Source organism: Equus przewalskii, chromosome 29 (genome assembly GCF_037783145.1).
Source record: "Equus przewalskii isolate Varuska chromosome 29, EquPr2, whole genome shotgun sequence".
Classification (NCBI taxonomy): domain Eukaryota; kingdom Metazoa; phylum Chordata; class Mammalia; order Perissodactyla; family Equidae; genus Equus; species Equus przewalskii.
The window spans coordinates 33687212-33701499 of NC_091859.1; positions in this window are offsets into that span (position 1 = coordinate 33687212).

Sequence of the window (14288 nt, forward strand, 5' to 3'; positions counted from 1 at the left end):
TAGGAGGCTGAAGTCAGATGCGTGAATTCATGAAACCTGGATTTGCTGTGTGGCCTTGGGCAAGTCACTTCCCCTCTCTGGGCCTCAGTGGCCTCATGTGTCTCAGGGGCACAATAATTGCTGTCTTGCCCACTTCCCAGGGTAGCCTTGGAGGCTCAAAGCAGTACCGGGCTGATTTCTTGGCGCCAGTATTTAGAGGGACATAGCAAAACTGGAGAGGGTCCCACAAGGGGTGATCAGAATGGGGCAGGGGGAGCTGGATGGGAGATCAGGCTCCATTTTGTGGCCAGTCCAGTGCCTGGCACGTGAAGGGTCCTTAATGCACATTAATGAATCATCGATCCATGAGAGTTCCCATCAGGAATGGTGACAAAGTTAGCCTGGAGAAGAGGTTTATGGGAAATCGGCTAATTGATCTGTAAGCAGCAGAACAGCTGTGACGAGGCACAAGGACGAGGTGGTTAGAGACTGGGCCCGGGGACAAAGGAGCAGACCATGTAAGAGGACAGATTTCAATCCCATACAAGGGCCGTGGCGTGGGAACAGGGAAATGAGGTTGCGCTAAGCATTGGCGATGCGTCTGGGTGCTGAAGAGGAGCAGCGCAGTTTTATGAGGTCCTTGTTGAGAGGCTGTGACGGTCTGGAGCCACGTGACCTGGGTTCAACTCTTGACTCTGCCACTCACCAGCTGTGTGACCCTGGGAGAGTTACTTCCCCTCTCTGAGTGTCAGATTCCTCATCTGCACACCGGGGATGATAATGTTAACCTAACTCAGGAGGGGCTACAGCATATGGACCACTATCTGTACAAACGTTGATCCTGGAACAGAGCCTGGCAAATAGTAGGAGTTTAGTAAGTGCCGTGTGAGTGCTGGTCAGTATCATCGCTTGCCCTTGGCCCCGAGCTACTTAGTTTATTTAATCTCCACGATGATCCTAGGAGAGGTGCTGTTATTATCCAAATCATCCAGATGGGGAAACTGAGGCTCAGGCATATTGGGTGATGCACCCAAGGTCACCTATCTTGAAAGTGGCAGCACCAGCACTTGAGCCCAGCTCTGCTCCCTCTGCACTTGTGGTCACTGTAATGCTCCTCTCGTCCCTCCGAGGGAGACGCCTCCATCCCCCACTTCCCAGCCCAGGAGGCAGAGGCCCAGAGAGAGCAAGTGCATGACTCAAAGTCACAGAGCCGTCTGGAGGTGGAATTCAGGTTTGGCTCCAAAGCCCACAGGCTGGCTTTCTACTGCCCAACCCTTCCACCCCCAGGCGCCATCCGCGGCTGGACCAGACTGCCTCGGGTGGAGCAAGGAGCTGCCTGTCGCCGCCACGGGCCAGCTCAGTGGGACGGGCCCTTCTGGAGAGTGCCGAGATGGGAGGTGGCGCAGGATGACCTGTCTGCTCTCTTGCAGCCTTGAGCTTGGACAATGGGATGAGATGATGAATGTCGAACCTCTCGAGAAGATGAAGGTGTGACCACGTGAGGCAGGAGGGCAAGCACGCTGCCGGTGCTCTCGATACTACTGCCGGATCCGTGGGGGAGCAGGAATCCCACACGCTGTCCGGATTGTTCCTTCCCTCCCCTCCTGCGGCTTGTCTCTGTCCATCTCTCTGTCCGTGTTTCTGTCCCTCTCTCTCTGTCTCCCGTCCTCCCTCTCTCCCCCTCCAGAAAATGAATCTTGCCCGACCCCGCCAGCAACACTCAACCAAGACAAGTAATTAATCCCAAAGCCCGGTCTTTCTTATCTGGTCCTCTCAGATTTTGTTACTTTTGGCCGGAGAATATTCAAAGACATGTGATACCCAGAGTACGTTACAGAGTCCTGCTGAATTTCTCTGCATGAAAATGTGTAGCATTCCAAAGGTCATTTTGTAAAAGGAATTACTGGATCAACGCAGCGCCACGTCAGCTTGATGGCTGTGTCAACGCAAGAAAGGGGGGCGAAAATAGATCATCTAGGAGCTATTGACTCGTCTGTGGCAGGCCTCAGCTATTTATATTTTCTGAAATTGAGTTAAAACTGTTCCCGAGGCATTTGAGACAAGGATGCTGATATAAAGGGTGGAATAAGAGATAATAATTGGAGGATGCACTGGCTGGAGGATTTCTCAGAGATTCGATGAACTGGAGGGGTTGGGAGAGAATTCGGCTTTCCCCCAGACAAATAATACCTCTATTCATTCTTCTTCCTTTGATTCTGGATGGAGGGTTTAGTCTGTTATAGGCCCTAGGAATAGAAAGAAGATGGAGATAGACACAGCTGGGCAATGGGGGCACGTCCCTGCCCTTCTGGAACTGTGGGTCCAGCGGAGGACAAGGCAGGTAAACAGTCTGTCTGGATGAAGGGCATGGGGAGCTGTGATGGGGGTGTCCGGGGGCCATGGGGACCTGAAGGGCCCGTGTGCTGGCACTGGGCCCGTAGGCACTGCCCTAGAGCATCAAAGTGACCCACAGCACATGGGGCTCTGCCGACAAAACCCAGCCCTGTGGGTGCGGCCCTCGGAACGGCCAGGAACCAGGGTGGGCTTCAGGGATGGGAAGGAGACCCCTGTGGGGAGCGGATGGCATAAACGAAGCCCCGGAAGGGACATGTGTAGGGCGTGTGGAAGGGATGACCGAAGGCTGGGTGACTCCAGCCGAGGTTCGTTTCAGGGAGAAGCGGCTGGTGAGGACGTGGGAGGCTGCCTTCTGTGGGGGATGGGCCGCCCCAGGGGCTGCCGAGCGGGAGCAGCCCTGGCAAAGCTGCAGTCTGCTGGGCTCGGCGTGGATCGCTGCAAAGGCTGCTTCCAGCTCAGGAAACGCAAGCCTGACCAGGTGCAAGCCTCACCCCTGCTCGCCATCTGTTGAAGAAGGGTCACACAAGTGCCACCTGGCTTCCTGGGGGGAGACGGCATCTGGGAGGCAGATAGCACTCCTCTGGGGGAAGATGCTTGACTGGGGCTGACCATGAATTATTCAGCAGCATCAGACACCTGCAGCCTGGGGCCAGCGCTGGCCTTGGTCCTTCTCCAGGACTCGTTCTGGGTGCACATGACTGTCTCTTTGGATGACCAGAGCATGGGGGGTGGGAGACAGAGGCCAGCCCAGAGGGAGCCGCCTTCTCCATCTTCAGCTGGGTGGTGCAGATGGTGGGGCTCGCCCTGCAGCGAGGGGCCCAGGGCCAGCTCTGTCCCCTGAGAGTTCCGCTTCCAGCCCACCATGACACTCCCCGTTCCATGAAGCCGTCCTCTGGTCCTCCCAGACAGCATTCACTGCACCGACACCCTGCAGACCCCTTCTCCGTTGTATCTGTGTGCTGTGCCCACACACGTGTGCATACACGTGCACACTGCGTGCTTGCAAACCAGAGGTGGGCCGTGTTTTCATGAATGCAAACTAGCATGATATGACCATTGACGGAGTAATGGGACATCATCACTGATCAACAACAGCTGCCGTCTGCAGGCGGTGCTGTGCTTTTCCAGAACCTGCTCACATCCGTATTTTCCACGTTGGTCCCTGTAATCCTGAGCGGTAGAGAGGGCAGGGAGTCGGTGGCCCTGAGAAAGGTCACCCAGCCCATTAAGGGCTGAATAAGGAGAAGCCAAGTGTCTGGGGCCCCATGTGGGTAGTACAGCTCACATGATCTGCCCTGAGAGGGATGGCGTGTAGCTCTCCAGGCCGTCCCAGCAGCTTATAACACGCTAATTTAATGACAATTTTGTTTAAAACATTGCTTTTATTTGCCTAATGGTTTAATAGTAACCTGGGAACTCAGGAGCTGGTTAGGGTTAAGGCGAGCCCCCTAACGCTGACATTAGCCAAAGTCTGAATTTTCACCACATACGACAAAACCCAATGTCATTTCCCCATTGTGTCCCCACCTCTTTGGATGTTTGGCTGTGAAGCCTGAGACTGGCTATAGTCCGGCCCCTTCCAGCCCTGCTGGGCCACTCAGTTTCCATGATGACAGCCAACTTTTTGGTAAAGCAGGCCCTAAGCGAAGCACTTTGCAGGCGTGATCTCCATGAATCGTGAAAACAAACCTGTAAAGTGAGTGTCAGTATTATTCCCATTCTTCAGACGAGGAAACTGAGGTTCAGAGAAGCTCAGAGACTACTTAGTTACACAGGCAGGAAGTGGTGGTGCTGAGGGCCCCATCCAGGCTGTCTGCCCCCAGGGCCTGGGGGGGGGGTAACCATCAGGCTTTCCTGCCTCCCTTTACTGCAGTTTCTCTGCCACAGCGGGGGTCCTCCACCACTGCCAAGACCCCGAGGGTGGGGGTGCAGGGGGGAAGACCACAGACTTGGAAAGTGGACGGGGAGGGAGGGTGAGCCTGACTTGCAGCATGACCAGGCAAGGCCACGGCAACTGGGTGATTCCCCCCCCTTAGGCTGCCATCCCGGCTGCCCCCTCCAGCTCCTCATTCCGGTCCTTCATCAGGAGATAACGAGGTCCCCGGCGGAGGGGGCGAGGGCAGGGCGGCAGAGCCAGCATCCAGATGGCCTGCTGGCGAGCGTGGGCTTCATCTGGTCTCTGTGTGAGCTACCCCGCTTCCCAGATTGCCTTCGAGGCGGACGTTTAAACACTTGTTTTGTGTTTATGATACAGAGGAAGAATTAAAAGGCCCCCAGGGGAAAACGCAAAGGAAAAAAATCCAGGAATGATTCTGGGGGTTGTCAGGCAAGATGGAGAGAGAAACCAGGTCTGGGACCGGTTTCAAGACTGTGGTGAGCAGGTGGCTTCCCCCAGCTCGGGCGGCGAGATCCAGGATGCCGTGGCTGAGAGCGGGGAGGAGGGGAGCCTGCTGGTGACAAAGCAGGAGCAGAAACTGCTGAGGACTGAGGGCCCGCGCTGTGCTGGACATCATGTCCTCTCTCATTCTCTCAACATCCCTGTTTTACAGTGGGGAAACTGAGGCTTGGGGGCATTCAGTGACTTGGCCCACAGCAGATGGTCTGACAGCTCGACCTGGCCTGGGAGTGCTGGAAGTTTCTCCCAGTGGGAGCGCCGTCATCACGGCTTCTGAACGGGTGTCTTACAGTGTGTGGTGGCCCCTTGTTCCAGAACTATTCATAGGCGCCTGGAATCTGTTGGAAGAGGCCTCAGCGGCCATCACTCCAAGCCACCACTGGGACGGTAGGTTCTGTCTAAGGCCCCCGACCTCTGCTTGGATGCTCATGCCAACGTGGCGAGCCCACTGCCCCTGTGGACGAGCCGGCGGCTGGACCGTCTCTGTTGTACAATCTCCTACCGGACGGTGCCAAAGCTTTTGTCGTGGATGCCCTTCAGGGGCGAGCACCGCCGGGCGCACTCAGAGTCGGCAGAAGCACGGACGGGAGATCACCATCTCTTTCCCGATGGGGAAACTGAGGCCCAAGGCTGGGGTTTGCCCAGGTCACACAGCGAGTTGGGGACCGAGCTGGAACTAGACCTCGGCCCGGTTCCTAGCCTGTCCTCTCCCCACGCCTTGCCCAGGCTAGGGGCTGCTCCTCCCTCCACTGGGCCCCCAGGGCAACCTGCAGGGACCCCCTGAGGGCAGAGACTGGGCTCTGTGCTCAGGACCCGTCACCCGTGCGGGAGTCCACTTTCACAAGAGACTCAGAGGTTCCCAGAGTGGGGGCTTCTGACACAGGCCTGGCCCAGAGACAGCACGGGGAGGCGCTGGAGAAAGGCAGGGGGGAGGAAGCGGGGATGGAGGGGCAGCGGCCTCCACCGTGGGGGTCCCCCGAGACAGCCTGTCATCAGGGGAGAGTCGGAAAGGGCTGTTTCCAGGCCACCCGCGAGCAGGAAGTCGTCTGAGTGTGGCTTTGCAATAATGACAGCAACACTGAGGTTCCACAGACACAACCCGCCTTTTCTGACTCCGAGTGCTTGCTGCATGTGACTCACACAACCAAGCAGGCAGGAGCCCGCAGATCCCGACGTTGCAGATGAGGGAACTGGCGCTGGGCAAGGTCCTGCTGTTACTCAGAGACAGAGCTGGGACAGAAACTACTCGAACCCACAGCTTCCCGTGTGCAGCCAGGATTGCGTCTGCCACGACTTGCTTTATTCATTCTTCCCTTTACTTGTTCACGCTCTCCTGAGCCTCCTTGCGTTTCCTTGAATGCACCAAGCACACGTCCGCATCAGAGCATCTGTACTTGCTGTTCCCTCTGCCTGAAATGCTGTTCCCACAGATGTCCGCCTGGCTCGTCCCCTTGCCCAAAAGAAAGTTCCCTTAACTGCTGTGGCAGAGCCTAGTGGATGACCCTCTCGGATCAGTTCTCCCCTTTTTCGTTAATAACCAAACCCCACATTTAGCTGGACTAGAGGTTATTCACTCAGAATATAGGCCACCCTTCCCAGCTTCCCTTGCAGCCCAGTGTGGCCAAGTGACTCAGTTCTGGCCAATTTCTAGGTAGTATCCTTAGAGAAATGGAGTGTGCCCTTCTTCAGCCCTTCCTCTATTTATCAGACTGTGAAGCGATGGCTGGCCTTGAGCAGCCATCTTGGACCATGAAGATGAGGTCATACCCCAGGGAAGGTGGAACAGAAAGCTGGAAGCAGCCTGAATCTCTGATGCTGTGGAATATCAGCCCCTTGGCCTTCAGAATTCATTTCCCTGCGTAAGAAATAAACTCTCAGCTTTAATCCCCTTTTATTTTGGGTTTTCTCTGGTTTTCAGTTGAATAATCCTGATCCTAACTGATACAGCCTTGGATGGAAAGAGGAGAAAGGGCCTAGGGGAGTCATTTCTCCACACAGAGAGAGACACCCCGTCACCCAGCAGAGGCGGAAGCTGTGGCTGTAGTGTGTCTGGGTCCAGGCTGCAGCTCGGGACACGACCTGCTGCTGGCCTTGGGGGCAAACTGGCGATGGCAGCATTCATCTGATCCCCACTCACTCATTCACCTTTCCACTCATTTATTCAGTTGCCCTACCACATTCATTGTGTAATTCACTCACTCATCCATGCGTCCATCAAAACATCCCACGAGGCAGGTGCCATAGGCCTCGGGTTTGAGTGTGCTGAGCAGGGAAACAGTCTGCGAGCAAAGCTCCCCCTGGAGACTAGAGCAGGGCCCTGGGGTCCGGAGCCCCCTCTCTGAGGCAGAGCAGGGTTGGCTCGCTCCCCAGGCCTCGGCCCCGATTGGAGGGGCCACTGTCTGGAGTGCAGGAGCGTGTGGTCCTGGGGCAGGGCAGAGGGCCCTCTGGCACCCAGGTTGTCGCCTCATTCGTTCCGTGGCTGGGCAGGCTGCCCCCCGCCTCCCCTGTAAGAGAGAAGGAGAAAGACTCTTTCCGTACGACTGTGCATTTGTCACGGAAGGGGCTGGTATCGGCAAGAGCATGGTTCACGTGTCTTGCGGCCTCTGAAAAATCTGTAAGGTGTAAAACCTCTGCTTAGGACACAAGGCTAAGAATATTCTAGAAGAGAGTCAGAAACTCATAGGCTCTGCACATTTTCTCCAAAATTGAGCCAGGATCCCCGGGGAGGGCAGGGTTAAAAAGACCCCAGGATGTTGGGGTGAGGAGGCAGAAGGAGCTGAGAGGCAGAGGGGCACTCTGGAGTTTTCATACTCAATATAAAACCAAACTTGTCAAGAAAATATAAAACTTGGTGAGAAAAGGACTCACTGGATGTCCGTGGTTGGCTCAGAAGAAGCCAGTTTTCCTTCTGGTATTCAATGTGCCTGTACATCCTTGCAGACGCTGCGGTCAAAACTGAGGGTTTCAGACAGAAACAGAGCAGACGGATCGATTTCTGTTATCCTTTGTTATATCTCAAAACACCCCAGAACTTGGTGGCTTACAATGAGGATGGTCTGACGATTTCTCATGCTTCTGTGGTAGGGCAAGGCTCCTGCTCCACGTGTCACGGCTGGACACATGCAGCTGCACTCAGCCAGTGGCTGGAAGGTTCTAGAATGGTGCTTCTTCTAGCATGGAGGGATTCTTCTAGAATGGAGGCCACTTCTCCCCCACATGGCCTCTCCTCCTCCATGAGGCCTTTCTCACCCCCTCTGGTGTCTCCGTCCCCCAGGACGGTCTGCATTTCCTTCCTTCCTGGTGACTGGATTCTGAGAGTGAAGCAGAAGTTTCCAGGCCTCTTGAGGCCCCGGCTTGAAGCCGGTGCAGTGTCCCTTCTGCCACATCCTGTCGGTCATGCACGTCACATGGCATCTCAGACTCCAGGGGGAGGAAATAAGCTCCCTGCCTGAGGGGAGGGATCGGGGGTGGCCATATTTGCAGACAAACTTCCACAGGAAGTTGACAGGGATGGTGGAACCCAGAAGGAGAATAAGAAGTGATCTGCACCACTTTGACTTCGGCACAGCTTTGTGGCAGCACATTCGGCGCGTAGAGTGAGCCCCCCCGTCCGCCGGCAGGACGGGAGCCGGGGTTCTGCACGGCTGGCTCTGCCCTGCGCCCCCTTCTTCAAACGGCCTGGCGGCGGGAGACCACTGAAAGCAGAGAGAGCCACACCGCGGCCACCGTCCCAGCATCCCGGAACAGCGGCTTCTATTTCTGGCAGATCCGAGGTGGCTGGCGGGCCTCTACCCGCCGTGCCCCGAGCACAGCACTTGGAGGTAATGAGCCCGCTGTCTTTTGTGGCATTGGCAGAAGCACCAGGTGCCGAGCAGGGGAGGAAATAGACCCCCCGCCCTGGGCGAGCATCAGCCTGCACCTGGGGCTCGGGGGAGGGCAGCTCACCCTGATGGAGAGCCCACTGTGTGCCAGGCGCCGCTCGGCACGTCTGGGTTCTCTCTTGAGCCTCGTCTTGTACGATGTCCCCTCCCCCTGCTTTCCAGCCAATCTGGGTCGGTTTCAGTTCTTCAAATGGGCCACCCTTTCTCTTCCAGGCCTTCGCGTGTGCTGTTCCCTCTGCTTGAGACCCTCTTTCTCTGGTTGACTCAATGCGTTCCTCGAATCTCAGGTTCTCTCCCTTCTCTGCTAGACTGTAGGCTCCTCCAGGGCATGGCCACGCTTGGCTCCTAGCCCTGTGGTCTCTAAGTGTTTGTTGATGACTGAAGGATGGAATGAATGAATTCTCACAACAGCCCATCTGACAGATGAGGCAACTGAGGCTCAGAGAAAACTGGCTTGTCCGAGGTCACGATATGGTGAGAAGCAGAGCCGGGATCTGAATCCAGGTCTGCTTGGTGGCCAAGCTTGTGCCTTTTCCACCACATCTGGCTCATGAGGGTAAAGGAAGGGGTGGAGGATGGTGATGAGGAGGAGGGAGAGCGTGCTGGAGGAAGAAGCGAGAGCCAAGGCACCCGTCAGCTCCACCTCCCACGGGGAGTAATGCTGGAGGCAGAGGAGGAAGCCGGGGCCGGGCCGCCGAGCCGCACCGCGTGTGGCTGAGCCTCTGTGAGCCTGGCCTCCCTCGGTCTCTCTGGAGTTGAGGGCACAGGTGTCTCCTCTGTGGACGGGAAGTGCGGGGCTGGCGGCTCAGCTGGCTGTCTGAACCCGGAGGGCTGCGCTAACTCCCAGGGTCTTCGGCACCCTCAGTTAGAGGGTCCCAGGGCACATGCCAGGTCCAAATCGGGAGGCGTTGCCCGCAGAGGACCAGTCAGGTTGCTGCACCAGAGGCGACTTCCTGCAGGAGAGAGCTCTTCAGGGTCCCAGACTCAGGCTCCAGCTCCGCCCATCAGAGCGGGGTGACCTTGGCCCAGTTACTCCACCTCTCTGAGCCTCAGTCTCCTGGTCTAGCAAATGAGGACAATAAGACACTCCTTACAGAGTGGTTGAGAAAGTTAAAGGAGTTCAGTGTGCAGCGTGCTCACCACAGGGCCTGCCTCCCCAGCCCGCGCCTGGCGTGCGGAAGCCGCGGATGAATGCTAGGCTGGAAGACCTGCTGTGTTTCCGCCGCCTTGACCCTCTCCCGCCTCAGCTGCCCTTCCACGCACTGTTTTGCTCTGCATGTTGCCTGGGGCTGTGGGAGGATCAGATGTGGCGCAGGATGGAGAAGACACCTGTAAAGTCCTGCCCAAGGGGCAAGGCTAATGGAAGTTGCGTTGCCCTTGTCTCCATCTAGACCACACCAGGCCAAGGCCAAGGGGCTCGATAAACATCTAGAGAGGAGCCGAAGTCCCAGGAACTTGGGAGATGATGATGATGATGGCGGTGGTAGTGGTGATGATGATGGAGACGCCAATGATGGAGATGATAATGGAGGAGATGATGATAATGAGAATGATGGTGGTGGTGATGATGGAGATGATGATGATGGAGACGATGATGATGAAGATGCAGATAATGCAGGAGATGATGATGACGAGAATTATGACGGTGGTGGTAGTGCTGATGCTGATGGAGATGATGATGGAGATAAGGAGATGATGATGATGATGATGATGATGATGACATTGGGTTGGATGGGTGGATGAGAGGACCTATGATAGCATGTTCAGGCCAAGCCTTAAGAAGACAAGAGGGTGTAATAAAAAGATCAAAGGACGAGTTGTTCAAAGACCCAGATATTTTTCAGTCCACTCTCTGCCTCTTACTAGTAAAGTGACTTTGGGCAAGTCACTGAACAGCTCTGAGCTTCAGTTCTGTCACCAGTGAAATGAGAACAAAAACCCTTCCCGCTTCCTTCCTGAGGAGCATCCATGGAGAGGACGGCCAGGATCACTTTCTGTGCTTGTTGCTGCCACTTTATCTGAGAGCAAATCCCGCCCACAGGCAGGCATTGCTGTCGAGCCGACTTAGTGCCAGAGCAAGCTCTTGCCAGGTCTTTAAGCCAGTTAGGTCCCTTCCAGCCTCAGTTTCCTCATCGACAAATGAGGCTAATAGTGCCACCCTGTATAGGTTTGTGGCCTGGCTAAAATAGGTTCTTGTAGCTACAGGGACCAACCCTGTGCCTGAGAGGAATGGGGGCTGCATGCACAGTCCTCATTATAATTAAATGCCTCTGGTCCATTCTGGCTGTTTCTGTTGTAGCCACACCCTCGGCTTGGTCCACCCTGGTATAACAATCACACCCTCCTGGTCATCCCTGCTCCCTGCAAAACTGTCCTATGGCACATTCTTCAAGGACTAGATAAGGTCACAAAGGTTGCTCAGGTTGCTTACTGTTCAAGGGCACTCAGCTAAGGAAATTCAGCTTGTGCTTTCCCCCTCAAAGCTGTGAGCCTTGGAGAGGGGCTGCCTCTGCCTGGAGGAGGCACCTTTTTCTAATTTGCATAAAACTACCTGAGGGCTAGAAGGCACCTGAGTCACCAGCAGTCGGATTCACCCAGCTTAGAAATGTGGACTCAGACGGGGCCTCGGAGAGGATCTGACCCAACGCTCTTGTTGCAAAGAGGAGACTGAGCACTATTCATTCATTCGTTCATTCATTGAGCTTTTACTGAACACCCACTATGTGACAGGTACCATCTCTGTGCTAAAAAAGGTGAGGGCACACAGACAAACAAATCAATCTGGACACTGATTGTGGGCATCAGGAGTTTCGGGAGCAAGCTCAGAGAGTGAGGGCGGCTGCGCCACGTCTATTTGGAGGCTGAGTTTCGGATGCGAGTAGCAAGGTTTCTGGCAGTGAGGGTTGCATTGAAAAATCCCTGTGAGTTTGGATGTCAAGACTTTGGGAGTGAGGAATTCCTACAGAGCAGCTCCGTGGAGCACCGAGGGGGGAGCCGCAGGGCTTCCCAGAGGCAGAGCTGCTCGCTCCCAGAAAGAAAACTAGGAGTGTGCGCCGCAGCTCAGAGGCAAGAGGGCCTCGGAGGCAGAGGCACGGGTGCGTGCAAAGGCCGGAGGTGCAGAAGCCTCGCAAGCTTAGGGAGCTTCAAGTCGGTCTTTCTGGCTACAGCTTCAGAGGTGAGGAGGAGGAGTGCTGGGAAATGGGGATCAGAGAAGTTAAGAGCCCATTCAAGGGTCACACAGCAAACTTCTGGTCTAGCTGGGATTCAAACGTAGGCCCCTGAGTGAGGTTGGATGATGAGGCTCGGGGGTCGAGGGTAGGGCAGGAGGATATCTGTGCGGGCAGCAGGAGGCGGAAGTGGGCAGATGAGGGGAAGGGCATGGGGTGTGGCTGGTTCTACTGTGCTCCTGCTGACCTTGGGCCCGGGTCACTGTCTGGGTCACTGTCCTTGTTGCTCTGCCTACAGGGAGGTTTGGCGAGGTCCTGTAATGCCAGGCATGGGGCCAGTCTGTTCCAGCTAACTGCTCTCTGCCCTTCCTTCCGGTGCCTGAGCCCGTGCCCCTGCTCCGGGCAGGCTTGTGCAGCTGGCCACTCACTGACGAAGGCGCAGGCCGACTCACGCCTGGGCCTGCTGAGGCTGGAGACCCAGCTAGGGGCCACACAGGCCCGCATGGTGCATTCGGCAGGAAAGAGCACTGTGCTAGCAGTCGGGACCCAGGCTCTGGGTCTCGCCTGCCATTAACGAGTGTTGAACCTGGTCAAGCCACAAACCATCTGTCTTTCTGTAAAACAGGAAGGTCAGGCCACATGACCTCTAAGGTTTTGCCGGTCGGTAGTTCTCAAACTTTGGCCTCTATCAGAATCACTAGGAGGGCCAGTTACCATGCAGGGAGCCGGGCCCCGCCCCAGAGCTTCAGATTCAGTGGGTCTGGGGTGGGGCCTGTATTTCTAACAAGTCCTAGACGATGCTGATGCCGCTGGTCGAGGGGCGACACTTCGAGAACCACGGCTCTAGCGACTCTGGCTACACATTAGAATCACTTGGAGGAGCTTTAAACAGCGTGGGGATCAGGCCCACCCCCAGAGCAATTAAGTCAGCTTCTCTGAGCCGGCGCCCGCGCTTTGTTATGGTTTAAAAGCTCTGCCAGGTGATTCTTAACGCTCTCCAGCGATAGGAACCACTGTTCTAGGAAAGCTGCCGGGGATGTGACGGGACATCGATTGGGCAAATATCCTCTTTCCCTTTGGAGAAATGTCTTTCAGATCCCAGCTCAGCCTCTCATTAGCTGCCCGACTTTGAAAAGCCTCCCGGAGCCTCAGTTTCCCCATCCATAAGGGGGGCTGTGAGGAAGACGGAATGGAAGCCGGCCTCGCTGTGTCTGCCCTCCCCTTCCTCTTGTCTCCAAGGAGAGCTTGTGCATTTCTTCTGCTCGGAGGCTGTTCAGCCGAGCACAATTCAATAAGCATTTATTAAAAACTCACCATGTGCAAGATGCTGCCCTTACTAATGTGGGAACACGAAGATGAATCAGGCTCGGTCCCCACTGCAAGGAGCTCACGTGCTCATGGGTGTGAGGAGGCATGTGTCCAAAACGTGAGGCGGGATGTGACACGGGCCACAGAGGAAGTAATCACGAGGAAGGCCACTGTAGGCAAGGCCCCCAGTGCGAGGCACTTTACAGGATATTTTAATTCTCCCAACAACCCATGAGGTAGCTACTATTAGAACACCCACTTTACAGGTGAAGAAACTGAGGCTTAAAGGGGTGGTCAGGTGCAAGAGCTCGGTTTTGTTGCCACAGGAGCCAGAGGATGAGATCCACACCATTCAAAAGGCTGGAAAGCCCAGCGGGAAGAAGTGTGGACCTTGCTTTGAAAGATGTATAGAAGTTCAATGGGTAAAGATAGAAAAAAAGGGATGCCAGGCAGTGGCAGCAGCACACAGAAGGGCCCTGAGGAGGGGGATCCCAGCAGCTTTAGGGGCCCGGAAGTGGTCTGATTTGGCTGAAATGCAGGCTGAGGGTGCATGGCATGATCCTGGTCGGAGACCTTGAATGCTGAGCTCAGGCATTTAGATTTTATATCTTAAGCAATGGGGAGCCATTGAAAATTCTAGAGCAGGGGGTGGCACATTTAGAAAAAGATGAACGTGTACCAGGTTATGGGAGGGGGGTGACCGGGAGCCCAGTAAGGAAGGAGATGGCTACACCAAATGGTCCATGAGAGATGGGGAGGCTAGCGAGGGGAGGACAGGAAAGCGGGCACAGAGGGAGGCGCACTGTCGCCACATGAGCCTTCTTTGGGCATCAGTTCCTGATGTGCATGCACCTGCTTACGGACTGAGCCATTCTGCACGGGGTGGGGCGGGGACAGGTGAGTCTCTGGGGCCCTGCAGCTCCACATGCAGCCCCCTCCAGTGGGGCTATGGTCCGTGGAGCGTGACCCTCTCAGGGCGGAGGACCCGCTGAAGCAGCGGGTAATGGGTTCCTGGGCCGGCTCAGAGCTGGCCGCCTGCCATGTTTCCGGGGTGGAGGTAGGTGGACCGGCCCAGCGGCCTGAGTCCTCCTGACTCCAGCCTTCCAGGTGAAGCATGCTGCCCTGCCTGCCTCCCGCTGCCAAGTTCACGGCCGGCTCAAGGCTCTCAGGCTCTGTGCATTGAGCTGAGCACAAACCCTCATG